Genomic DNA, 25,215 nt, shown 5'->3' with positions numbered 1-25,215 from the left:
GCGGAAGCACTATCAGAGGTTATGGCTACGGCAGGCTGGTCCAGGATCAAATGGCTGAGGGATGTCAAACGATTATTGGTTGAGATAGGGTTACCTGACGCATGGGCACTGAGAACTGCCCCACCCAAAGCTATGAATAAAAAGTTGTACTGGAACTGGGTCTCCGCTAAATTACATTTAGATTCACGACATTGCAACTGTACTGTAGCTTTTGTGAGGATCAAAGATGTAGTGGCTTATGAACCTTATTTAGATATTATTTCCACCCCTTTTGACCGCACCTTGTATTTCAAGTTTCGAGTGGGGACTCTTCCAGTAGGGGAGGTAGTCGCCCGCTGGAAACGGCCTTACCAACTTTTCCCGTTCTGTGCGTCTTGTCCCACTCGAGTAGAGTCGGTAGCCCACATTTTCTTCGAATGTCCGGACTATCGTGCACCCAGGACCCGGTGGTTAAAACCTTTATGTAGACTCTTAGGCACCCGTCAGTACACAGTGGCGATGCGTATTTTAATGTCTGACACATCCACTGTGATCGTTTGTGCTGTGTCAAAATTTTTAAAATGTTCTTGGTTGATTCGTACAAGAAGGCTTTCTTTGTCAATTTAATCCGGTTTTAACTGTTTTAAATATTTATTTCTTTGTTTAAATCTTTGTGTGCATTTAGAATGTGATTGATATTTACTGTATTTTGTATTGCTGTACAAGCTTTTATGGTATTTTTATATTGAAATAAAGGCTATCAATCAATTCAAGAAACCCCATAGAAACACTTGGTCCATGCACCACTGAGTACCCCTGGGCATAATGGATGAAAGCAAGGCAAACTGGGTGCTGGCCTGAGCACACTGCCTGGCTTCAAAATGGCCCCTTGACCCCTACCCACATGGCCAGGCCCTGCCTGGACCAGGCCTCAAAATGGCCCCCATCCACATGGCCAGGCCCCAACAACACCCCAAAAAGTCAGAAAAAAACACAAACATCACCACAATCCAATGCCATCCATGCCCTCAATGATGTTTAAATTCAAGACACCCCACAGAAAGACTTGGTCCATGCACCACTGAGTACCCCTGGGCATAATGGATGAAAGCAAGGTAAACTGGGTGCAGGCCTGAGCACACTGCCTGGCTTCAAAATGGCCCCTTGACCCCACCCACATGGCCAGGCCCCAACAACACACCAAAAATTCAAAAAAGGCACAAAAATCACCACAATGCAATGCCATCCATGCCCTCAATGATGTTTAAATTCAAGACACCCCACAGAAAGACTTGGTCCATGCACCACTGAGTACCCCTGGGCATAATGGATGAAAGAAAGGCAAAATGGATGGAGTCCTGAGCACACTACCTGGCTTCAAAATGGCCCCTTGTCCCCCATCCACATGGCCAGGCCCTGCCTGGACCAGTCCTCAAAATGGCCCCACCCACATGGCCAGATCCCAACAACACCCTAATAAGTCAAAAAACACACAAAAATCACCACAATCCAATGCCATCCATGCCCTCAATGATGTTTAAATTCAAGACACCTCACAGAAAGACTTGGTCCATGCACCACTCACCCCTGGGCCTACTGGCTAGTGTGGCTTTACAGGCACCCCAAAATGAAAAAAATAAAAATCCACATATAACAATAAGCTAAAGTTTTATGACAAAAATGAGATTTAAGTTCAACAAAACTTGCAGAAACAGTTGTATCATGCACCCATGAATAACCCTGGGCCTACTGGATACTGTGGCTACACACAAAATATGTTTTTTAAAAGTTGTGAAAAAGTTTTAAAATTGTAGTTGCAGCAACTGCGATGCCCCAAGCAAACAACACCAACTTACTTATAAAATCTAAAATCCAAAAGTGATCCAAAGTCCTCAAATACAAATATCCAGCAGCAGCCACAAAAAGTAATCCTTCCAGCTCCAGATCCAAATGAAAAGTGACCAGAACATGGACAAAGCACTGGGAGGAGCCTGCTGGACAGGAACAGGAAGTTGGAGACTCTGGGGCACTTCCTTCCTCCCACCCCCCCCACCAAAAAATGGACTGCTTGCACAAAAAAGTGCAGCCAAATGTCAATCTGAGGAGTTATTCTGATCAAAATCATCATTTTCAGAAGGTTTATGCTGCCTGTGGTAGATTTCTCGTGCAGAATTGCAAATTTTGCAAGTTCAGGAAAGCAAACTATTCAAATCTCCCGCCGCAAGTCAGCTGCGAGCCGCATCTACGTGTTCGCAATTGTTTACTCCCCCGATGCGTGATCGCGGGCCCTTATGACGTAGTCACGTTGTCAAAGTCTTGCTGTGCAAACTGGCGGGCCGCGATGACGTACTCGCGGTCGAAAAACTCTCGCGCGATCACGCAGCAAGACCCAAAATGGCGCAGCACACGCAAACCGGGAGGAAAAACAACTCGGCAAACTCAGAATCACGGTAAGTCCAAGCAAAACCAAGCAAAAAAATCTCCTAGCCTGCAAATTTGCACAATTCGCGGACCGCAAATTTGCCAAAAATCCGCAAATTCCGCGAACGGAGCGGATTTTCAGCCCATACTTACACAGCAACACAGAACAGCATTAGCAGTCACAGATGTTAGCCTTTTTCACACACTACCATAACACTCACTCCACAAACTTTTTTCACTTTTTACTACATTTTTACTTGGTTGAAAGGCATTTTAATTTTTCGTCTCTCTCACTCACTTAATTTCATTTAAATGACACCTGCCAAAAATCCACGTTTCTTTGACACCCAGTTGTCAGTGATGGTGGATGAAATCATTAGATTACATTCAAACATATTTGGAGCCCAAGTACAACAAACTTTTCTCGCTAGGAAGAATGAATTGTGGGAGAGGATAGTCAGCAAGGACAATGCTGTAGGTGTACACCATCTACATTCTGAGGGTTTCACAGGAATACTTGAGGGAGTGGAGACTGTTAAGTAACACCACATACACTGTCTCAACATATCAATGTTCTGTTTGCTCACTTCTCACTTCTTGCTATTGTGTTTCTCATCTACTTGTCCTATGCAGCAGCCAAAGTTTCAGAGATGTGTGATTGCCAGTAATAATCAGTGCTCCTGCACATAGGATCACATGTATCAACCTGTCGGACCACATGTGAGAATACTGTCTGTAAGTTCATTTCCATCAAATCATCATCCCAGGTCCCATTATATCTGCAAATGTCTAATATTATGGGCCATCACAACTGCATTTTACAAACAGCCATGTCACACAAACCTGCTTTGCTAGTAGTGTTTGCAAGTCGAAATTGAAATGACTACAACTACAATGAGGCCCTTGAACAGGAGGCCCCAGTTTTGTTTGTCCTTACTCACTTGTCCGTCAAGTCACTTCTGAGGTTCACCTTACAGGAAGTTAACCATTGGTCAAGTGGGAGGAGTTACTAAAATGACTACAACTCCCATCAGACCCTCTACCTCTGAACAGAATGCCCCAGTGTTGTTTGTCCTTACTCACTTGTCAGCCATGTCACTAGTGAGGTTAAACTCACAGGCAGTTAACCATTGGTCAAGTGAGGGGAAGGAATAATTGGAATGATTACAACTACCATCAGGTATTCTACCTCTGAACGGGAGGACCCAGTGTTGTTTGATCTTACTCACTTGTCAGCCGGGTCACTACTGAGGTTCACCTTCCAGGCAGTTAACCACTGATCAAATGGGGGGAATTGAAAGGACTAGAACTAATATCAGGCCCTCTACCTTTGAACAGGAAGCACCAGTGTTGTTTGCCCTTATTCAATTTGAAGTCCTGCTACTACTGAGGTTCACCTCACAGGCAGATAACCATTGGTCAAGTAGAGGGAGAAATGATTGAAATTACTACAACTACCATCAGGTCCTCTACATGTTCCTCTGAGTGGGAGACACCAGTGTTGTTTGTCCTTACTCACTCCTCAGCCATGTCCCACTGATTTCCAGGTGAAAAGGACCAAGCACCTTACACACAATGCTCTGCTCAGGTACATGTCTGCCTACTCAGCCAGAACCTACCCAGGTCTCCATAAAAAAATCAAAAGAGAAAATGAGTGACACCATTTCAAGTGTGTAACTGAAATATCAGTCACGAGTAAAGGTAACCCAGGTGACCAGGCCTGGGCGGAGAACTCCACAAAGTGACAAACTCCACGGAGTTCCGCAAGTGGTGGAATGCAATGCAAACTCCAACGATCTACGCAAGAGTTTCCTGCTCTCTGCGAGCTCCGCAGAAAACTCTGCAAACTACACAACAGAGAAGAGGTCTACAGCTCATATGAAATGGCTGTGGAGGACCCAGTGTTGTTTGATCTTACTCACTTGTCAGCCGGGTCACTACTGAGGTTCACCTTCCAGGCAGTTAACCACTGATCAAATGGGGGGAATTGAAAGGACTAGAACTACCACCAGGCCCTCTACCTTTGAACAGGAAGCACCAGTGTTGTTTGCCCTTATTCAATTTGAAGTCCTGCTACTACTGAGGTTCACCTCACAGGCAGATAACCATTGGTCAAGTAGAGGGAGAAATGATTGAAATTACTACAACTACCATCAGGTCCTCTACATGTTCCTCTGAGTGGGAGACACCAGTTTTGTTTGTCCTTACTCACTCCTCAGCCATGTCCCACTGATTTCCAGGTGAAAAGGACCAAGCACCTTACACACAATGCTCTGCTCAGGTACATGTCTGCCTACTCAGCCAGAACCTACCCAGGTCTCCATAAAAAAATAAAAAGAGAAAATGAGTGACACCATTTCAAGTGTGTAACTGAAATATCAGTCACGAGTAAAGGTAACCCAGGTGACCAGGCCTGGGCGGAGAACTCCACAAAGTGACAAACTCCACGGAGTTCCGCAAGTGGTGGAATGCAGTGCAAACTCCAGCGATCTACGCAAGAGTTTCCTGCTCTCTGCGAGCTCCGCAGAAAACTCTGCAAACTACACAACAGAGAAGAGGCCTACAGCTCATATGAAATGGCTGTGGACCAATTGACACTGCTCAGCACACATGATTGCCAGTGCTCAATCTACTACCAAAAAGTGTGTATTCCTGTATCGTACACACACCTAGGACCTGGAATTTACTAATACCCATGTAACTTTAACCCTATGTTGTATTCAAATAATTGGAGATGGCATATTCATCCCTCATGTAACCATGAAGCTTATCAGTACCGCAAATGATCAGACCAATTACACTTCATGTAATGGATGCCTCCCAAAGTCTTGCAAACAAGTCAAACACCAAGGGGATAATTCACTATGTCAATGTCCAACTCTTTTGAACCCTCCCAGTACTGAGCTCACTGTGTACTAAATGATGTGAATGTACATAACAGACTTACAATGATAAACTATTACTCTATGTCTAAACCGGTCGATCCAGCACTACATCTAGCCACACTCAGGACACCAACCAGACAGCATCTCCCCACCTGAATGAAGCCTCCAGTGATGCAGAATCTCCTGGATCTTTGGATGTGGAGGACCTAGCTGGTCCATCTGGACAGCCTGGGTAGACACAAACAGTGAGTCTCACTGTGTCCATAACCTCACCTCCCACCCCAGCTTCAACATTTCAGTTAATCTCTGCCCCAATAACCAGTAGGCCTAGTCCCGCCAGCAACATCTCTTTCACCCCAGTCCCACTTCCGGAGGTGAAGATTGTCAACACACTCACTGAGAATGAAGGAGCCAGTGGGAGGGGGCAGGCTGGGCCAAGAACACAGGCATGTGGGGACAGGCATGGTGGAAGAGTAAATGTGGGCCCGCTAAGTGAAGCCACTGACGCTCAGGCCAACATCAACCGAATCATGGGGGCCTATGAGACTCCTGAGGAGTGATGGGCCAGGTACTTGAGGAACTCTAGGACTTGACACAGCTGCAGAGGTTCATAGACTCAAGGCTGGACACTCACAGCAACAACATGGCCCAGTTCATAAGTGTGCTCAGGCACATTGATACCACATACTGCTGGGATTTTCCCCTGTCAGTTATCGCTTTCCGTGGTCCATCTAAATCAGGCCCTTCAACAACTGCGGCAGTCACCGTTAGGGAGGCTCTGTCAGAATATAACTCCTCACACACCGCTGAGCCTGCAGCAGCAAATCCCCCACTGTGTGGACCAGGCCATCCGAGAGAAAATCCAGGAGATTTGGATGGCAAGGCACCCACCACCGTCAGAAAGAGACACAACTAATAATATTCTCGTTTGTGTGCAACATGTTTACTTTTTTAACTATTCCTGTACACACTTCCAATTCTGATGGGAGGAGTTTGTTGAACTTTGAACTTTAGACAATGTGGCTCATACTACAATGGTTTCATCCACCAACACTGACAGCTACAGTCCTATGTTGTCACTATTTCACTATATCTTTAGTGTTATGTGTTCACTTTGTGCACTGCAATAAATTCACTCCTCACAAAGTCATTAGCTCCAGTAGTATTATTCACATCTCGAAAATGATGATGTTATTCCCTTGTGTATCACCAATTGTAGGTAGAAGCTACCTGTGTAAGCATGGACATGTGGAATGTCAACAATGTGTGACTGAGTATCACAACCATGTAACCCCAACGCAGCCATACAAGTGTACAGTCTCACACAATTCTTTATTCCATAGTTTCAAGCTTTGGCTGGCATAATGTTGAAAAAAAGTTAAATAATACATCATTGAAGTGATCTGTGTCAGTGACCTCAAATGTCATGTGCAGACCTCAACAACATGGTCGGAGGTGATACATCTGACAATGCCACATAGGGTAGGCAATTGGTTCATGTAATCAGTGGGAACCATATAAACAGCCGTACAAAAGAAATCCCACTTCATTGAAAACAAGAAACAAGAACCAGAAAATGGCAGTACAAAGGTTTTTGAGCACAGGTTCATTCCAATCTAGTGTTGCAGAATCTGGTGGAATGCCACAAACATTTGTCATTGGTGTGCCAAAAGTACTGTGGCATACAATTGTGACACACATCAATAGCTTTATTCAGTTCATACATATTAAGGACAAAGGCAATGTGTGTGTATTAGGTTCTTTAAGGCTTGAAAGACTTTGGGTTTCCTACTGGTGTACTTATGATGGCTGTTTGTTACCAATTGCTAGAAAGATGGATATTAGGATCTCCACAAATAATAACTGGGAGAGACCAATGGACTAGCTCTTCTGAGATATAGTTGAATACCCCTGAATCATCAGCAGTACTTCCATAAATTGAACAGAGGGTGAAGGAGGATTCCATGGTTAGCTGGCATTCTGTTAGAATCCACCTCCCTTGGGAATCAGATGTAATGCGAGAGGGCTGTAATAAATGATTGCCTTGAGCCAGAATGCTTACCCTTTTATCCATCCCCCCTGCAAGGTCCCCCCCACTAGGCTGTATCCTAATGAGTTCAGTAGGTGTAGCTGCGAACCCTCAATGTGAGTTTCTTGGAAGCAGATTAGGTCCACTCCCATGAGTCGAAGACCTTGGGAGACTTTTTGTTGTTTGCGAGCGTCATTCAAGTCGCAGATATTTAATGAGACAATTTGAAAATGAGTAGCATTGGTCATAGGAATACAATATAATATTTAAAACATGCATAAAGGTTACATAAAAAAACAGACAAAGAACAAATAATACATGCTGCCCAAAGGAGTCAAGTTTGTGCTGTAAAAAAAATCCTACTAACCCTGTCTGCCTCTGCAATGAGTGGTTTCAAAAAACGAAATGGTAACCAAAATCCAGCCCAAAAAGGACCCATCATATTCTAGAACTAGTTGCCCTTTCTGAGAACATCCTCTTACCCTTCCCCACCCACTCTCCTTTACCCCCAAAAAATTAGCAATCAGGTATCAGGTATGATCTGAGTGATGGTCGCCAGCAATAACACCACGCCACCCTACCCCGCCATTGAAATCCATGTCCTGGATTAAGCTAGACTCCGCTAACTATGCTAATAATGCGAGATAAAGAGAGGCTAATTCTTTCAAGTAAATATTATTAGGATTATGGATCCTCGAGCCATAATAAAGCGAACACCTGAAGGTCCTGCCATCCCTAGCATTTTGCCCCGATCTCAGCTCGCCATAAAGAAATAAATAATTTAGGCCTTGTCAATTGAGCTTATGATGCTAATAGTTGCCTATTTGAGCCTAGCTCTGTCCTTTCCTGGACTTTATTTCATTTAGGTACTCTTGGAACATTTGTGGAGTGCCGTTCAGGATGACTTTAAGTTTGGCAGGGTTCATCAGAAAAACTTGAGCACCCTGCCTTTGGAAGGGAGTAATTAGTTGGCAGAGGCGCCATCTCCACTCCACCGTCGTATGGCAAAAATCTGGTTTTGCGAAGAATGTCACCCCCTCAAAGCTCTTCTGGGAATTCGGTTGAGCCTAGTCGTAAACCAATTGCCGAAGCAAAAAAAGTCTGAACAACACAAGGAAGGCCCTGGGATTATCTCTGCTGCTGGGTTGTGTTTTTTCCAACGTACGGGGGATACAGTGGGCCTGTTCGATCTTGTAATCCCAGTTCCAGTCTGGATGATCTGGGGAGGCCCCCTTCAAGAGTTTCACTACGAAGCGCCGGGGATTTTCCCACTCTGCCCCTTTATAAATCCCAAGTAAGCAGAGATTGTTCCGGTGCTGCCTGTTCTCCTGCTGTTCCAATTTCCACATGACATCCATCATGCACGCACTTTGGGAAAATTATAGGTTGTTTAGCGTCGCGACTTCAGATTCCAGATTTTCCGTACAACCTTCAATCATGGTGAGCCTTTCCCCAGTATTCGAGCAGGTTTTATTTAATCTTCTAAGTCCTCCTTGCAGTTTTTTTAGCAGCACCCTTAGCCTGTCTGCTATCTAATCATACTTCCTGCTAAAACTGTTTAATCGAAAGCAAAATAGATGACAGGGAGGGTTCTTCAGGAATGTTTGAGATAGCATGTGGGTTGTCTGGACCTAGGGGCTTGTCAGATTCCTCACCAAAAGAGAAAGTAATTTGGGAATCAGAATAGTCCCACTTTAGTTGGTGATGCTTCCTGGGGCGCTGCCCATCACGTTTGCTGTGCATGCTTTTCCTGCGTTGTACAATGCCAGTTTCTTTGCCAGAATTGCTGCAGTTGGAGTCAGAGTGATTTCCAAGGATTGACTTTGGCCTCTGAATCCGTGCCATCTGACATAGAAAAGAAGTAATCACCAGCTGGGTCATGAGACAGGGAGCCCTGGGAGAATGAGACAGAGCCAATACCTTATCGAGTCCTTAAACTGCCGCTGGTTTGCTGATCCAGCCCTGGGTGGGTTGAGTCGTGACAAGTATTTGGACCCGCTGCATGGGGGTCTTCCGTCCTAATAACCGGGGAGGAGGCAGCGGGGTTGAAATGCTTAGGAGTTCCCTTCAAGTCTTTCAAAGAGCTCCCTGGAGGTATACCCCCAGGCCATGCTGGCTCTTAGTTCACTGTTGTAGTTGGTGTTCAGGTATCAGGCAGTTTTGGCCTATTCTGTGAGGAGTCAGTATTACACTCCCCTCTTTCCCGGACATTTGTTGTTTTTTCCCCGTTGGGGCCATGGAGCTCACCCGGGGAAACAATTTAGCAATTGAAGGCTGGGAACCACCACTCTCTTAAAGGGCGCCCCCCCCCTGCTTTCCCTGTTGCTCTCTTTACATTCAAATTATCTTTTTTACCTTTTGGCTTGGTGTCCAAATCGTGTGTTGGCCCCCGTGCTCAAAGAAACAGCATTGCTAACAGCTGCCTTTGTTTTCGTGCCTCTGCCGCCGCTGGACGCCATAGTCCATGACAGACAGTGAAGGACTCTCCTCAAGGTACAAAAAGCCTCAGCAGGAGCCAGAAAACAGGTGAGAAGTGTTGCAGCCCCTAGCAGAGAAAGATCCCAGATTAACCCAGCTGCCGTATTAAGTTGCAGCGTGTCGCCGGTGATATTTGTTCTCTGGCTACGAAGTATCCCGTGGCCTTTTCGTGGTGAGATCAGGGGCTTGTGAGCAAGTGTGTCAGAGCCAGGTAACATAGCCAATGACAGAGTTTGCGTGTGGCGTGGGCGGTGATGACCGAGAGCTATGCTGACGCTATCCTGCTCCGTCAGTAATTAATACACACACATGGGTTGGTGGACGTTTGGTCCAATCTCAAACTGAACCAACTGGCCTTTACTTAATATTCAGCCCCACATCATTCTTTTGCCAGACTGGATTACTTTCTGACATCAGCTTCTTTGCTTCATGAAAGAAAGATAGATATTTTTCCACAAATTCTGTCAGATCACAATCTATTGATCTTAATCCAAAGGTCACGGCATTCCGCAAGCCAATTTCGACTTGGAGCTTTGAGAGAGCTTGACTGCTCGATGTGAAATATCTAAACCACATGAAAGGCTGGAATCAGGGCTTTCTGGAAGTCAATACTGGATAAGCTCCAATTATGGTTGTTTGGGATGCCCTGAAGGCAGGCATTCGAGGGGAAACTTTGCAGTTCCCCTTAAGGAAGAATACACTTGAGAGGGCGCAGATTTTAGAGCTCCAGAAAAAGCTGGGCCAAGCGGAAGAAAAGCCTATTGGTGCAGTTCAGATGGGGGCAGACATTGAACCTGCTCAGCTAGAATTAGCTAGTCATAGAGCAGAAATAGACTCAATCGTGGCAGAGAAAGCAGCCGCTAAATGGGTTGCTGCCAGGGAAAATATATATGAATACAGCTAGCAAGTCAGCCAGCAGCTGGCTGTAAGAACTAGGCAGCATCTCACTACAAACAGGATACATTCCATACAGGTCCCAACAAGGGATGTCACTAGCGATCCAAGCGAAATCTGGGCGGCCTTTTGCGACTTCTATTTTCGGCTATACACCGAAGAAGGCAACCACTCTCAAGTTAATAGACAGGAGGAGATTGATAAATATCTGGACTCGGTGTCACTATCACATCTTGACACTGAGGATTATAGGCCCCTCCTGGGATGAAATAACCAGTGCTCTGGCAAATTTACCAGACAGTAAGGTGCTGATTACTGACTGCATCCCAGTGGAGTTCTATAAAGTTTTCTCCACTCAGATTAGCGTATTTTTTTATGGCTTTGGTGGGTCAGATCTTTAATGGGGCCACCCCTCCTGCCTTCTGGGTGACAGATAAGATCATTATCTAATATAAAAAAGGTAAATCCCCTTTAGAAATGGGCTTGTACCACCCAATTACATTCATTAATGGAGATTCTAAAATCTATGCCAAAATGTTCGCATATGATGGTCATGTGAGAACAGTATGCTCAGCTAGCAGAGAGAAAATGCTGTCAATCATGTGCGCCCTGTATGGTTCACGGCCCAGGCTGTAGCACAGTTTCTTTGCCAATGGAGCAGATGCACATAGTACTCTCCCTGTAGCTCTGCTGATCTTCAGATGTGGCCTGAATCAATGTAACAGGACCATGAATGTGCCTACATCCACCTAGTAATACCACATTTGGTATGGTGCATGGTGAGAGCCCCAGACCCGGGACTACGTCAATAGAACCATATTGTCAATGTGTGTCGTTGCCGTAGGGCATGCGCCTTACTCTCAAATGTCTGGGTTTTTACTGTCATATTAGTGATGCTACCAATGTACAGGAATATTGCTCATGTGAAACATGTTCATTGCAGATAGTTGACTACATCTGCTGTGCATTTCTGAAGACCGTCACCTGCTGTGCAATAATGTGCAATCATGCAGTATGTACAATGCCATATTGTGTCGTCCCATACACACTGCCACATATGGCATATGGTGCGTGCCATGATGACACGCCTTCTCACACAAACACATGCAAACATAGTATGATGTCCAAAAGAGTAAATCACATGTTCACTGATCCTCAGAGTGGGAGTTCTCAATTACACACATGGCTGCCATTTGATTGAGGCCCGACCTTTGAATGGAGTGAATGTAATGGTAGCAGTGATGTCTTGGACAGTTGGAATCAAGTAATTTGTCCAGACTGCTCAGGTGTCTGTCCAGTGTTGCACTACTACTGTAGCCTTCCGGAGGACGCAATGGTGTGTTGTGTTACATGGTGACACCTTTAGAGCACATGTGGTGTGGGCCAGGGCTACATGATATATGTGGTATGGTGTAGTCAGTATAGGTATGATAAGGATGGACGGTAAAACTCAGAGGACTTTAACAGTGTATAGTCATGGTTTTTCTAGTGCTCAGCATGCGCACTTCAAACATGCAATGTGGACAATGTTGTTACATGGGTATGCTAGCTGTGTATTACCTCTGTGTCACCCTAGCAGATAACCTGTATATTGCCTGTCCACTCAGTCTCTTCATCTATTGCATCTATACAGGTCAACGACCATCAGAAGGTGTCCTTATGGATTGCTATCACCTGGAAGGTGCAAACCCTTAGGGTCTCTGATTGGTGCAGTATTCACTGCAGGAAAATGTGTGAGGACCAGAGAAGCTGGACCCGGAAGATAGTGGAGGTCTAGCTGGGGCTGTCCTTCGAGGCAGAAGAGGCATGCGCCAGACCCTGAACCCCCCTAATGGCCCGCAGACTGGTGGTGGCATACATGGACCTTGATGGGCAGTTGAGATCCCAACAGCAGCTAGGAGGGTGTGTATTCACCTGAGTGAAACAGTCTGCATGACCATTTATCTTTTGTTACAGGCAGCTATTTCCCCATCAAGCTTGAAATTGACTCAAGTCTCACGCAGTGGGAGAGTTGTTGCATGTGTAGATCTGGTAGTAGGTGGATGGTGATAACCGTAGTCTGTTGTCCGTGTGAACAAGAACTAGGCAGACTCCTGTCAAATGGCAGTTTCCAGAGTTGAACAGGTATGTGGCTGCCTAATGTCACAGATGACCTACATTATCTTTTGCTTTCATGTGTGACAGAGGTCCCAAACAGGCACTTGTCCTCCTTGTGTCTGGAGTAATGCTCACTCACTACTTGTGTCATTGCAAACAACGCACTCTGGATGCAGACACTGAACACTACGTCCCCTTGGTAAGCAGGGACTGTACAGTATCATGTGGTGGCAATCCGTTTTGATGCCTACAAGCTGTCATGTGTACCTTTACGTGTTGTACTGTCACATGTACAACTGTTCTATACATGATCTAAGTGTTGGTCAATGTGCACATGACAATATAATTCAGTGATGGGTATGCAGAGTCAGTGTTACCACAAACAGAGGTGTGTAGATATGTGAAATTGATTCACATATACCCATTAACATTCATGGATGCAATTAAACAAGTCAAAATGCTAAGGCAATGACAAACATGGTTGGAACTCTTCCAGTACTTTCAGGTAATGTGACTTTGCATGCCATTGCGAAGGTTGTATTCAGTTATGTGGGATGCACATGTGCATTTTTCGATATCTTATAAGCCTTATGTACCATCAATGTTCTGATGGCTTTGAGATTTGCAATGTGAAAAATGTGTGCTCACATGAACCAATCTCAACTGGGGATGTTCCTAGGCAGACTCGTGTCCAAAGGTTATTTGTGCTGAAATTGCACGTCAGTTGGAGCCACATTGCCTCCATCCTACTCTTCTGTACTACTCTTGACACATAGCTAAGCTACTCATGTGCTGCTTTAAACTGCTTCATCTGGCAGTGGACAGATGTGAAAGTGCACCTTGAGAAGTGTGTATAGTGTGGAATGGGCAGATCTAGGTCACATTCTTCTTGATAGTCACATATTGGTGCAACTTAGCTGTAGCAGGTGTCGAGCAGTTCAAGCTGTGGCAGTCCAGGGCGCAGATGATCCTCATTGCCCCGGAATGGCCCAGACAGTGGTGGTTCATGGACCTGTTTCACCAGTCTCTCCTTCCTCACATACGGCTGCCGTGCCGGCCGGACCTTCTCACGAAGTTCGGGGGCAGATGGTGCACCCCAACCTCTCGTCTTTGAGTTTGGCGGCATGGCTCCTGAAATAGTGCAATATGGCCATTTGAATCTTCGTGAAGATTGTATGGACATACTGAAGGAGGATAAGCGTCCTTCCACTAGGACTTCCTATGCTTATGCAGAAGCTGAAAAAATAATAAGGAATAATACAAATAACACAAGTCTCTGTCAGCACAACTGTTAGCAAGATTTATTGGAGACCAACAAATAGCAAATTAACGTGCAGCACGGAGACATCAGCAAAGCCACTGAATGTCCGTAATGTTCCCATTGCAGACATCTGCAGGGCTGCCACGTGGAAAGCGGTCCATACCTTTGCAAAGCACTACTGTCTGGACTCTGATGCCAGAGCAGATGCTCAGGTTGGGCAGGCTTCGTTACGAAATCTGTTTGCACAGTAGTGGTGTTGTCTTTTTCCTCAACAGACGGTTTGGTTGTGGGGACGGGCTTGCCATTCTATTCACTAGATTATGACTATACACAGAGATCCCCGACTACAGAGGAAGCAGTTTCTTACCTGTAGCTCCAGTTCTGTAGTACGGGTATCTCTGTTATAGTCATAAGCGCCCGCCCTCCTCCCCGGTGGAGAAAATGATGAAGTACGGAATGCTACAGGTCTAGCTTTATACACCTCCAAAAAGAGCTGAGGGTGGAGGGATTTGCTGTGCGTTCTGGGGCGCTGAGGGTTCTGGGGGGTTTCCTAGGAGGCACGGTGTCCCTTTTTGAACTGCGTGGTGGCGGCCTATGGGGGGGCTTGTCTGTCCATCCCTTCCTCTCTATCGTTCTGGGGATTTTTCTGGGCGGGAGGTTTCTCTGTGGTGGGGCTTGGTGGACTGTGTTGAGTGTGATGTTGGTGGGATGTCCTTTGCATTTCTGGTTGGGGTGCTGGACGGTGTGGCCTTGCAGGTGTGGGCTGAATTGTTTGTCTTTTATTCTCTCTTGGGTGTCTGTGCGGGACTGCACGGGGGACAGGTTGAGAGAAAATTTTTGATTGCTCCGGGGTCCCCGCACATGGGCGGGACCGTTCACTGGATTATGACTGTGACAGAGATACCCCTACTACAGAACTGGAGTTACAGGTAAGCAACTACTCCTTGTCACCAGAACACGACCAATCCAGCAGCACAGCCTGTGCATCCTTTCAATCCAAAAAGACGATTCGAGATCGGAGGGCCTGTCGACCTGACATGCAGAGATCGGCTCCGGAACCGGTGGATATCTTCGACGAGGAGGTTCTGCTCGTTCCAGAAGATGATTCAGACGATCTCCGGATTGTATCCGAGGCATACGAATCTGATGACTCCATACCTTCGGGTCAGCGCTTGAATACCACTGCCCCTGACACAGCACCCACAATAAAATCCAAGGCAAAGGTCAACATTCTGCCTCCAGGGTCCCAGTCGAGACCGAAAAACAACTTTGAAAGCCCCGCCATCGAGCCGGGCTCTGAATAAAACACTCAAGCCTTCCGGTAGTTCCTTACCGAGCAAGCCGCATGTGCCGATCAAGCCAGCGCCCTCAGCACCGAAACCGAAAGAAGTCCCGGCTCTGAAACCGTTGACTTCGAAAGACAAAAATATGAAGCTAGCGTCCGACGCCTCAAGACTGACCAGACCAGCTTCAACTCTGAAGCCGATAGCGTCAGTACCAAAAACAAGGCCTGATTCCGAAGCGCCCAAGCCCCCAAAAAAGGCTACGACACCTAAAACAACACCTTCAGTGCCGAAATAAACGCCAAAGGACATAACAAATACTCCTCAGGCTAAAGACAAGCAGCAACCACGTTCGGACCCGAAACACCCAGGAACTCGGTCACGTAACACAGGTCCCTGCAGCTCCCGTGGTGCAGGGAGAGAGCCCCCTCAGCACAATACTATTGCTGGAGTGCTCCTGATTGAGTCTGGAGGGGGCCCCTCCAAGTACCTTGCAGGGGGGACACCTCAAGTTTCGTTACGCCACTGCTCCAAGTAACTGACTAATATTTCACCATATTAATTCACCACTGATCCTTTGTAGGCTTCCTGAATAGTGTGCGTCAACAAGCGCTATATAAATACAAACCTTTGTCCTCCTCTATCCTTCTGCTATCATTCCAAATCCAAATAACTGACTAACCTATCCACCACTTAAAATGTACTTGCATGTTTCACTATACTAATACAACACTAATCCTCTATGGGTCCCGGAGTAGCGTGCTACTCGCCGAAAAAGCAATTTGACGCCTCATCAGGGGTAGTAAGCGCTATATAAATGCAATTACAATACCATACAATACACATGAGGGAGGATTTAGGACAAGGTCAAACATGCAGTTGGAGCATATTATGTGTTACTGTGCATAGGTCATGTAGCATTCATGCATGTGCTAGTGCCAATGTTGGAGCCAATGTAGTCATCCTTGTACATTTTGTGATCAGTGCATTTGTGTAATGTGTTGTATTAGTATCTGTTTGCCCAGTGTGTTCACACAATTGACATTAACCTATTTCTACTATTATTTCAGCATTAAGGCAGGGCAGGGAAGGGGACAGGGTTGAGACAGTTGGGGAAGCAGCTGACCACAGTGGTTCCCGTCACGCCAGTGACACTGAGAAAACCAGTAGCCTAGAGGGTGGATTGGAGTGTCGAGGAGGAGCCAGATGACTCATCGTCATCTTCATCATCAGAGTCAAGTTACAGTGGCCACTCCCTGGTGGTGGTGGACTCCAAGGACCTGTGTTCGCAAAATCCATGTCTGCCACCCCGGTTTCATTTCCACCCTTCCTGCTGCTCCCCAGCCAGTTGTCCAAACCCAATTTCCTAAGACGGGTAGTCTCCTTTGGACCAGGCACCTCACCACCTAACCCTGTCTCCCCTGCTGCCCTGAGTGTATAGGCAATTGACATCCTGAGGCAGATATCTGTGTGTGAGACTGCAGTGCTGAATGCCATCCAGGTGCAAAGCCCCCAGCTTACGCAGATGGTGTCGTACCTGGAAGGCTTTCATGCTGACATCTCTGGCCTACAGAGATCTTTTCAGCTCTGGCTTTAACACTCACAGCAGCCTTCTACCAATTCCAGCTTTCCACCCCACCTCCAGCCTCTTCCCCATCAAGAATACCTGTTCCCATACCTGCCCAAAGCACACAAACACATCAGCATGCATCCATATCAACAAACACATGCAGCACCCAACAACAGAAACATAAGAAAAAAAGACAGGCACACAACCACTTACTAGGCACTCGACCCCATCACCACATCATCCAGTGACATATACCCAGGCACCACACCCACACCACCAAACACAGCCACTACTGACATCACACACCTAGGCACTACACCTACCCCACCAGACAGAGCAACTACTAACATCATACACCTAGGCACCACACCCACACCACCAGACACAGGCACTACTGACATCACACACCTAGGTACCACACCCTTACCACAAGACACGGTTACTACTGACATCACACATCCAGGCACCACATCCATACCACCAGACACATCCACTATCAACATCACACCCCCGTGCACCACACCCACACCCCCAACTTAACATCCCTCCACCTCTAAGACCCAAACCCTTACCTTACCTCCTCTCCAGTCTCCCAAAACACGTACCCTGTTTGCTCTTGAGCTCTTCCCTGCCACTGCTGCCCCCTCCCAAACCAAAATGTTTTCTTTCCCACCCCTGCCCTACCACTCCACTTTTAAGTCCACCCCGAAAACACCTGCCCCAACCTACTAAACCCCTCCATACTAAACAAGGCCATAAAAGGTCCAGAAAGCTACTCACCCCCTCCCAAAACTCAAAGAACCTCTTTCCCACCCCACCACCGATATTCCAAGACCACAAAAAAATGAAAAAAACTCCCCCCTCTCCATATCCATCACTACCCTTTGTGCCTACCATATACCCTGTATGGTGAAAGGCAGCCCTCCCAAACCCAACACCAGCCCACCCAACTGACATCATTCAGGTGCCTGGACAGCCCACTCAATGTCCCTTCCTGGGGAGGTTTACCTGGCAGTGTTATGGTTGGCAAGTTAGGTCATACAGCTGGGCGCCAAAATGGATCCTGAATTATGGACTGGCCATTGGCCTTTGTTTTTTGGATCACAAAGTGGACTAACACCCTGGTTTGTCTAGAAACCTTTGTTCGCCCATTGCTTCTCATTCTACTTGTTGTTATTGGCTAATTTGGGATGTGTTACCACAGTTGTGTTTCTTTGACCATGATAACTGACCCAATAGCAGTGGTAAGTATAGTCGATCCTTGGGACAAGTAATGGTGTTACAGAGGACAAGGGGAATTTCTCAGTGGACGTACTTGTGGGTCGAACTCCAATTAGGACTGAAATTGCATTTGGTGGTTCTGCTTTGGTAAGTATTGCAGCTTGAATTGGCCAATGTCCAAGTCTTTCAGCTTATTGTAGTACCTGAGATGAATGGTGGATATGTTTTTAAAGTATGCAAAGTATTTTTTTGTATCCACACATGGGGGTTCTTGTGTTGTCACACCTATTTGGTACTTTGGATGCACATATACACTTTTTCATGTGTGTTCTTTTCACATACCTTTAATAGATGTGTGACAACTGCTGTTGCTGCAGTGTTTTCTTTCAGGACTTGCACTTACACATTATCCACATGTGCATGCCACTTTGTGACAATATTGGTTGTCTCTGATATACCTCATACCACAGGTCCAGTGCACATGGAGACATACGAGAAGGTGCAATATGGATTGTGGCCTTGGGCTGTTGCCTTCCAGGAGTTCATTTGGTTTGGGTGGCCCAAATCTGCAGGGATTCATTACATTTTGGCCTTGAAAGTATGTGAACATGGTTTGAAGGTATCCCATTTACCTGGCTTTCCTTTTTCATGTGGGTGAAATGTGTTTTTGAAGCAGTGGTCTGTTTTATTTTCCTGAGACATCCATACTGATATATGTTTGATGTCACAACAGGACCTAGCTTATGAGCAATGTGAGGGTGTCACTGGAGATGCTAGCTATGTTATTCATGAGGCGGTGCTGTTTAGTGACACTGCTTATTGCACTCATCATTACACCAGCATCTGAGATGTTCACACATGTAAATTTTGTGACAGTGTGCCTGTAGATTGACATTAACCTGGACATTGAGGGAATCATTCATACATCCTACATCATACAGTACCAATCTCCCAGTGGTGTGTAGTATGCATTGAAAGGGAGGCTGAGATGGACCATCAAAGGGGGTTGAGAAGTAAACATCATTTGTTGCAAATGCTATTCATTGGAAATTCAAAATGTAGGTTAGGTTTAGGAATTTAGGAATAAGGCTTAGGTTTAGGAAATTAGGAATAGATCAACTCTATACTAGCACCATGGATGATCTGATTTAGAAATGTACAATGTTGCTGCATTTACCTGCCAAAATATTTATGGAGAGATTATTGTACTACTAATCTATTTTTTCTCCTCTTTATTTCTTACATCAGCAGCCAGGCAAAAAGAAGGCACCACATGGCTCTGCTGGTCCCAGTAAGTCCTGTTATTATTATTATTATTATTATTTTCCTAACTTTTACCTCTCCCCACTATTAGAATGATTTTGCCTCATGTATTTGTTTATGCTGTTTCCTTTTTATGAACTCCTCTTCTATCTAATGTTTGTTACGTTCCTGTTATCCCTGTTTTATCCTTTTTTCTATATTTCTGTAGGTGACTTCCTCCTGTCTGTATTTCTCTGTAGCTTTCTTCTGCTGCCTTGGTAAGCTTTCCCTCTACTCTAATATATCTTGTGGACTGATACTGTAAGACTAAACACACTGAATTGAGGTACTCTAGTGTGAAGACTACAGACCCAGGTTAGCTTTTTTTCTCTATGAATGGTTGTTGAGAAGGCTGACTTTTTCTAACTCATGCTCAAACAGTAAAATGGGAGAATGGCCATTGTCATGGTGGACTGCCCCGATGTTTAGTTGTGTTATCATTTATTTTATACCAGCAGTTTCCATCACAGTGTAACATGGCAGGACAGTAATATGAAGTCCCATTGCTTTTGCCAACCAAGACCATATGCCCTTCATTGACCAATTTATTCCATCCTTTCTTTGCGCTTCAGTGACACAGAGTTATCATAGCTATGCCCGTCGATTACAATAGAAGATACTGCTAAGCAAACTGTAGTGATGTATTGTGGTTGTATTTTGTTAAAGAAAATAATAATAATGGCATCTAAATGTGTACATTTTTTCTAGCAGCGTAGGCCATCAGTGCCGGGGCCAGTGGCAGCACCGGTGCACCAGACATGGCAGCCGAGGCTGTTGGAGGGGAAGTACCAGCGGCTGCAGAAAGAGAATTGGTAAGTCAGTTTCTTGCTTATTGACAAATTATTAGTTAAGTGAGGCAGATATGAATCCCTCCCATCGTCATTCCTCACCTCCCTGCCCATGGCACTTCATTACCCATGGCCTGACTGTAGAATGGTTCAATTTGACACTGAAGTGTTGGCTGTGCAAAGTGATTCTACTTCAGTTAATGCAGCATTTACAAAGTTTTCAATGCATTGCAAATAGAAAACAAGGTGTGTTTCCCTCCCAGTGCCCACTCACTTCAAATGCTTCACTCCTTTAATCTTTCTAACGTTCTGTCCAGAGTTATGTCCCAGCCAACCCAAAAAATAGAAACATCCATTCTTGGCATGTGCCTCATTTTTCTGGCCAAGTGATTTTCAGTATATATATTTCAGAGCTTCTATGACAAATGTATGCCTTTTTTAATGTTTTCCTTTTGACATTTGTCAACTACAGTGACTGACTCAGAGAAATATTAGCACATGATTATCAGTGACACCTCACTATTCTATATCAAAAACTCTACCTACCTGGCCTAATACCTCCAACTTACCCTGGAGTAGAGTAGGTTAAGTTTCATTTCTTAACTGCCAAGCAAATTTATTTGTTGAAAATAATTTCTGGTGAAGGGCAAGGTCAGTGAGTAAAGTGGGAATAAGTGCCTGATTTCGAATTTTGCGAATGGGATACTCTGTGACAAATGTGAAAAATAAAATCTATATCCTGGTCATTTCGCTTTACTGCAATGCCTTGTTTTTCCCACCGTCTACTTACAGCAGACAGGATATCCGCATTTTATACATGAAGTGTGAGATGTAGTATCATTATTATTCATCTAACCTTTTGGAGTCAGGTTAGATCGTAAATGCATTTGGAGAAGAGAATGGCATTTGGAATTAAAGTTAGATAATTGTCCATTACAGCTGCCCCAGTTGCCCAAGCTGCAGACTGCAGAGAATAGCAAAGTACCCAACGCATTAGCATGCTTCCATTAATTTAGCACAGCAAGAATACTTGTACTGCATATTGCTCAATGCCTTACTTATTAATAGAACACCATTTATTTTTACACACAAAGTGTCTGTATAGTTTTTTGGTAGTAAATTTTTTAAAAGAAACACAAATCCCTTTTGATTTTTAGTCCGGATGGTATTCCAACTTAAATTAATTCCTTGCAGCCAATCAGTGCTTTAATGTGAGGCATATGTGGGTAAGAAATTGCCCTGTGAATCCAAATCACATCATATTCTATTGGCCTTAGGGGACCAGCAATGTACTGCTATTGTACTGTGCCAATATATAATTTGTAAAAATGTTTGCACAGAGCATTGTTTGCAATTTGGAATTTTTATTTTTGTTGTTTCTTGATATAACTACTCCTGCTGGTCCACCAGCACTACCTATTCAGCAGGAGATAGCAGCCCAGCTGTGGCATCAGAGGATGGTGACTCTGGAAGAGAAGGAGTTTGAGGTGACACTGGCCTCTGCCCCGGGCCTTAGTTACTCCAGCCAGCCACCAGCACCTCCATCCCTGCAACAACATCACTGGCACCGCCAGCTGGGAGCTGCCTTAACCACTGCTGCCTCCTGTATACCCAGACCGCTTCCAACGCTGCGTGCTGCATGAGCTTGCGCAGTTTCGCCATCAGGTGGCAAGCCTTGAGTAGGAAGTTGGAAGCCTCTGGATCCGCATTGATGATGCCCTTTTCTAAGCCCTTTTTACATTTTTTATTTTGCTGGGAGGGTCTTTTGCTGTGGATGAGGGATGGTGGGATGTGGGAAGGGACTGGGAATTTTGATATTTTTTGGACATTTTTTTACATTGGTTGGGGACGGAGTGATTTCTTTGGGGAGAGAGATGGGCCTGTTGTAGGTGAAGAGGAGGGGTTTATTTATGTTGATCTGAAGTAAAGGAAACATCATTTTGATACTTTATGCCTGAAATAGTTTGTGTTTTACTTTTACTTTGCACTGCTTCCTTTTCATGCAACATGTTTTTTAATCAGCTTATTAAAGTGTTTACCAGTTAGTTATAGTTAGTAATATCCTAGTCCTACTCCCCCCTGTAACTATTATATTGGCCATTAGAGGGGTATGCTGCCATGGCCTATATTGCCTACAACAACCTAGAAAAAAAAGAAACTAATTACTAATCTGCAGTGGAAGTTATTTACTTTCTTAGTAAACTAGTTCACTTCACTTCACAGTGCTCTTATCTGAATAGATGAACCGAAGGCTGCTACCACTCTCCATCTTCCAAAACCTTACTATAGGGTTTTCCAAGGTGTATTCCTAATCATCGTGGTAGTAGAAGAAGAATAGTGTGCTAACAGAGAAGTCACACAATTTCGGTCTCACTCCCACCTGGGTGATCTCAAACTATAGGACAAATCTAAAGAATTATCCACCACAGGTAACTAAATTGAAAGGAAAAGACAGAGTTATTGTCTGTATATCACAACTTTACAAAGACTGACACCAGACTACCACCATTACACAACAAAAAATACCTTAAATTATAACAAAAAAAACAATAACTTATTTTGAGCAATGGGGAGCTAGTATTTAATTAAAACTAAACTTACAAGATCCTCAAGTCAGGAGTGAACACATTTAAGAACTTGTTAACACAAGGCCACAAATTAAATTGAAAAATTGATTTTTTCCCCATATTTTTTGTGGGATCACTGTGCTGGCACAAATGTCCTACCACCTAGCATTCCCCTTGGTCTCCTGAGTAAAATTACACCTCACTTGTGTGGCTGTCCAATGCTGAATCAGCTAAAAACATATATTTTTTAAATGTAGAGCTTAAAATTTGTAGTGCTATATCCTTAATCCATATGTTTTTGGCCCTTCCCGGTCACAGGCCTTTGGCCCAACCACACAAGTGAGGTATCAGTTTACTCGGGAGAAAGAGGGGAATACTAGGTGGTAGGACATTGGTGCCGGGACAGTGATCCTACACAAAATAGTGTCGAAAAAGTTCTTTTTTTCAGCTACATTTGAGGTTTGCAGGGTATTCTCGGTAGGGAAACAGTGGGGGATCAATGCAAGCCATACCTCACTGGACTCCCCAGGCTATCTAGTTTTCAGAAATGTGTGGGTTTGGTCGGTTTCCTAGATTTTGCTGATCCCGGGGCCAAAATCCCAGGTGCCCTTCTTGCAAAAACAGGTTGCTTTGTGATAGGTCATTTTGATGTCTCCACTATACATTTTGGGATTTTGCCTGTCGTGGATACTTAACCCACCCATACAAGTGAGGTATGAATTTTATCAGGAGACCTGGGGGAATGCAGGGTGGTAGGAAATTTGTGTCAGCCCAAAAATTTGAGAAAAATGCAATTTTATTCAGCAGAATTTGATGTTTGCAGGAGATTCTGGGTAGGAAAAAAAGTCACACCATCCTGGACTGCCCAAGTGTCTACCTTTCAGAACTGCACGGGTTTGGTAGGTTTCCCTAGATGGCTGCTGACCCTGAGGCCAAAAAAACATATGTCTCCTTTCTATCAGAACACTACTTGGTTTTGCAAGGGGGCATCTGAATTTTTGGTCTTGTGCTTGGTGGCCATCTGTGGAAAACTACCAAATCCAGACATTTCTGAAAACTAGACACTCGGGCAAGTGCAGGAAGCTTGTGTGTATCCCCAATAGATTCCTACCAAGAATTCCCAGCAAACCTCAAATTATGCTAAAAAAAGAAGATTTTCCTCACATTTCAGGCTGGAATCATTGTGCCGGCACAAATGTCCTACCACTGAGCATTCCCCTTGGTCTCCTGAGTAACATAATACCTCATTTGTATGGGTGGGCCAAGTGCATGTGACTGGGAAGGGTAAAAAAATATAGGGATTGAGGGCATAGCATCGCAAACTCTAAGCACTATATATTCTTTTTTAAATAAGTTTTTATGCAATTCTACATTGGACACCCACCCAAGTGAGGTATCATTTTTATCGGGAAACCAAGGGGAATGCTGGTTGATAGGACATTTTTGCAGGCAATACCACACAACAAATGTAAGGAAAATTTGTTTTTTTTATCTAAATTTGAAGCATGCAGGAGATTCTGGACAGGAAAACATTTGGGGATCCATTCAAGCCATACCTCCCTGAACTCCCTTGGGTGTCTAGCTTTCAGAAATACCTGGGTTTGATAGACGTGCATCTAGGGAAAATGACCAAACCTACACATTTCTGTAAACTAGACACCCTGGGGGGTCAAGGGAGATGTGGCGTGCATGTTCCAGCCAAAGGGTTCCTACCAAGAATCCCTTGCAAACCTCAAATTCTCCAATTTCTGAGTGGAAAAGTTGTGAGATCTCTGGGCTGACACCAATTTCCTTCTACCCAGAGTTCCCCAGGTCTCCCAATAAAAATGGTACCTCACTTGTGTGGGTGGGCCAAGTATCTGCAATAGGCAAGATCCCAAAAAGTATTGTAGAGACATCAAAATTACCTATCACAAAACAATCTGGTTTTACAAGGGGGGTCACATGAGTTTTTGGTCCCGGGCTGGGCGGCCACCTAGGGAAACCTACCAACCTACACATTCCTAAATACTAGGGACCCTTGGGAGTCCAGTGAGGTATGGCTTGCGTGGATCCCCCAATGTTTTACTACCATGAATCTCCGGCAAACCTCAGATTTTTCCACAGGCCACTGCCCCATCTGCCATCGGGGGGGCGGAAAGACTGTGGCAATTTTTTTTGGGGGGTGGGGGCATTGATATGCCTATTTTGTGCAGCCCCCACACCTATGTATAAAGAAATCCCTGGATCCTTGTGGGCTTTCTGCCCCCGGGGGGCAGATCAGGGTTTACTGAGCTTGTTTGCATCCAGCCCCCACTGGGAAGGAGCACGCCTCACAACCAAGATGCAGTATGACGATATAACTTACTCAACAGACATAAGAGCTGAAACATTCGCATTCACTGCCGAAGCCAGTGAGAGAATTTATTCATTAATACCAACAAAAACATCTGAACACACC

The sequence above is a fragment of the Lissotriton vulgaris genome, chromosome 12 (assembly GCF_964263255.1).
Source record: "Lissotriton vulgaris chromosome 12, aLisVul1.2, whole genome shotgun sequence".
Lineage (NCBI taxonomy): Eukaryota > Metazoa > Chordata > Amphibia > Caudata > Salamandridae > Lissotriton > Lissotriton vulgaris.
This window is presented reverse-complemented; position numbering follows the sequence as displayed.